Source organism: Apis dorsata, unplaced genomic scaffold, assembly GCF_000469605.1.
Source record: "Apis dorsata unplaced genomic scaffold, Apis dorsata 1.3 scaffold_499, whole genome shotgun sequence".
NCBI classification, from domain to species: domain Eukaryota; kingdom Metazoa; phylum Arthropoda; class Insecta; order Hymenoptera; family Apidae; genus Apis; species Apis dorsata.
In genome coordinates, this window is record NW_006263730.1 from 313,765 (window position 1) to 317,804 (window position 4,040).

Genomic DNA, 4,040 nt, shown 5'->3' on the forward strand with positions numbered 1-4,040 from the left:
CTACGACTGTAAAAAAAAAAACGATGATTGCATATCCGTAACAACCGTTTCTAACAACCGTCCAATTTCATCCGAGCGAAAGTGGATGATGTTTCCGTTCGTGAAAACTCGGTCGACAGAATCGGGAGAGTCGAGGGACAATTAGAAAATGGCGTACAGGGACTATTTGTGGGAGAAGGGATATAGAAGAAACTTGTGACGAATTGATATAAATCTTTAGATAGGATGGGAATCGTTCGAGATGCAACGATCCTCGGTTTAAGAGGAGCAGAGTCATCGTAGGAAATGAAACGACAAGTAGGGGACTGGAACGAGACGAAAGATGCGTAACCCACTTATCCGCAAACGTGGACGAGATATGGACGCGACACATATCGTACCGGCGATTTGTAACACTTCCAATCTATACATGCACCGTGAAAAATCGAGACTTCGAGCGATAAGTGTATTCAAAGCCTTGAAAGAAAGAAAACTCTTGGTTGGAATTTAAAAATCTTGGCTAGTTAAAACTTATTCTCGTGCAACGAACTTCGAATCGGATTCAGTGTTGAGAATAATCAACTTGCAAGTTTGAATTTTCACGGAGCAATAGTGGAATTAGGGTTGGGTACGTTAATAGAAGAAACTCGTCGAGATATCTGTTGTAAGAAAGATATTGCGTCGGAATATCTCGTTCGCGATTACGAAGTGGTTAAGTAGAACGCTTAAGGAGAAGTAAAACGGCGTTGAAACGCGCCAGTGTTCCAGGATGGGATTGAAAAAAAAGGAGATGGATTTTGAAGGAAGAGGGCGCGATACGTGGGGAATGAAGTAGGAGAAGTGGGTCGATTCGATTTTCAAAAGGAGTGCAGCTACTCGATCGTGTGGCACTTTCACTGATTAGCTACCGTGCAAACGCATTCTTGCCAACTCGCCATATGGTCGTCGATGGCACTTAATGATTAATCGTGGCAACACTTTCTCTCCGGGAATGTTTTAGAAGAATATTCGTGTTTCGAGTGAACGAAACGACCAACTCGCCGATTCATCGATTATACCCAATAAACAATCAAGTTTGACTTGAAAAATTTAAAATGTATTTTTCGTTTATTTTTTCTCTTGAAATTCGAAGAAATAAACTTTCTCCGCGTCTCAAAGAGATGAAGATCGAAGCGAGAATACGTAAAAATGAGGAGAGTTGTATTGTTACGGATATCTTATCCGAAAACGGTTATTTTTGTTTAAACGATTTTGTTGTTTAAACGCAACGAAGGAAGGGAAGGAAGGAAAGGATACAGGAAACACGTGATGGATTTATCCTCGATTACGAATAACACGAATATTACGAATAAGAGAGCAGAAACTCGAGTTCGAAGATAATAGACAGACCCGTATTTGACGCGTGTTTCTTTGTTTCGCGATCGAGATGGCTTATTACGTAGTCCCGGCTGTTTGAAACGGCTGAACCGCGGTTGAAAAAAACTAGTCTAGACGGGTTCTTCTCCCGCCTCGGTTAATTCAAGAAACCTCTCATGCCAAGGAATTAGACACGGCGTGATAGAGATATCAATAACGAGAGGTGAAAGAGAGGGGAAAAAAGAAAGAAAGAAATATTTAAAAAAGCGACCACGGCCTTCTTCCTCTCGCCCGTCGATCAATCCCCCCAAGAACAACATCTTCTGGAAAAATTTCAGTACAATGGAAGGATCGCATCAAGGAAATCCAGCATTCTTTCATCCATCTATCAGACAACTCTAAACTTCGAAAGCTCGATCGAAGTTTCCTATGGAAAAGGATCAACATCCTTCATCCTTCGTTCTTTTTTTGCAGCAAAGCCATCTCGCAACAAAGCGTCCGTTCGAGATGACGCTCATCGAAGACAGAGCGCGATAACTTTTCTCGATATCGCTCCTTTCTTTCGACCACCATTTCCGACAAATTGCTTTCTAACGACGAGAGGAGCAACGATTTTCGACGCGCATCCTCTCTCTCTCTCTTTCTCTCTCTCAATCGAGACGAATGCGCGTCTCGCGCAGGCAAACCGATTTCTAACTCCACTTAAACTCGAATGGAACGCGTATGTTTTCCCTTGACGTTCGGTCGTTCGATTTTCTAAAGATGTCACGCAGTTTCGAATCGAATCCAACGACCGGGAACAGGTGTCCACGTATACACGTGGCCTCTGTTGCACGAGACGGCACACGACGATGGTGTTGCGCGCACCATCGCCGCGGGAGAAAGTAAAAGGGACAATAGATATTCATTGTGCGCGTTAGAACAGCGATGGGATCGAGTTCAAGTGCGCAAGTAACGAAGAGTTTATCGTCAATAGATGATTCGTTTCGTTGTAGAATTGCCGTGTGATTCTTGTCCATTCTGACGAGATTTTTGATAATTTCATAAATTTTTTTATATTAAAACAATTGCCAATTATTACATAATTTATTTACTTTAACGTTTATAAAAGGGAATGGAAGAGACTAAAGAATATAATAGATATCACGTTACGTGAACGTGAAGTGCAGGAAATTTCATCGAATTCGAGTGATTGGTTTCATAAAATCATCTGACATGACTCGATTCCATCGCTACATACGCGGTTCCTCGGGATTTATTACCTTGTATTCTCGACACTTTTCCATCCATGGATTTTCCATCGAGACTTTAGCCGAGGTGTTTGTCGACGAGCAACGCTAATGTGAAATTTTATCGAACCACCGTCCAAGTAGTTTATCGGCACCGTATGTCCTCAGGGCGACACGCCGCTTTATGGACTCCTGATTACTTCCGGTGATACATTCCGAATGATCGCGAGCGACGAGCCTCGTGTCGATTTTATCGTGATATATTTACTCGTATTTCCGATCTGCGTGGCAACGAACGATTTGTCCAACAAGAAGACGAAGACGGATTTATAAAATTGTTGTTTCGTTTGGATAAATGGGAGAGGGAGGGAATCTATCTATTTTCTTTCTCTAAATTACGAATCTAATTCTAATTGATTCTGCTGCTATCAAGAGTGTTTCTTTGTTATTAAATCGTCTTTCGAACGCGATATGGATAATATCTTATTTCAATTTCGCGCTTTTAATGGAGATGTTGAAAATTTTGTTCATTAAACCGAAGCGTAGTAAGAATTTTGTTTTAAAAATTCATTATAAAGTGATTAAAACCAACAGAGTTTACGTAATAATCGAGAGGAAAAGAAATGTGATAATAAATGGGTTGGCGATTAAATTCTACGAATGAATCAACTTTAATTAACATAGCGAGTAAGCGTTAGATTAAAATACAATCTTCCAATTATCCAAATACCACGATCTATCTAAATAATTCGAATTCTTAACCTAGAAATTAAATTCCACGCGATATCAAGATTATATATCAGCTTAATCTAAACTGAGAATTTGCTGTTGCTACTTTAGAGGTTTAATTTTCTTTATTCAACAGGCGTGACAGATTCAAAGAAATTAAATCACTTTCATTTAGATCCGACCGAGCGGAATACCAATGATGCATTGCGTTATATCAGTCATCTTATTTGGTTTCGATCGAATCTTTCCCTCCCTCCCTTTTCTTTTATCACAATTTACTTATAATATTAATTATAAATAAATTCTTTTTATCACGAACGATAGAATTCTAATCGAAGAGACCTCTTCGAATCGACCGATATTAGTAAAAAATATTCTAAAAATTTAAAAACTCGATGCAAATCTATTCGAACGATATTATCAAAAATTGTTTTCGCATCATCATTTCCAAATCCAAAACATATTTTATTCCTATTTCTAAACGAAAAGATTGGTCGACTCGACCAGTCAAGTAGGTCGAAATTGATCCGTTTTCGAAAGCATCCTTTATTAACGCGGTTAATAAACCAATTATGCATTCATTGATCCATTCCACGGAAAGAAAAAAAAAGATTTACGATCCGCAATTTATCATTTCTTCGCGCGATTTCTATCTCGAGATCATATTAATATACACGCATATTAACAAAAACCGCATAAATTCTGTCAAGATTAGTTTGATAAACGCGTTGACGAGCCTTTTTGTTT

At 39.2% G+C, this 4,040-nt stretch overlaps 1 protein-coding gene across 1 annotated transcript in view; it reads right to left on the reverse strand.

Annotated features, from left to right (window-relative positions):
• LOC102680013 (serine proteinase stubble-like) overlaps positions 1 to 4,040 on the reverse strand; it is a 54,172-nt gene that overhangs the window by 49,281 nt on the left and 851 nt on the right. The gene's annotated exons all lie outside the window — the stretch shown is intronic.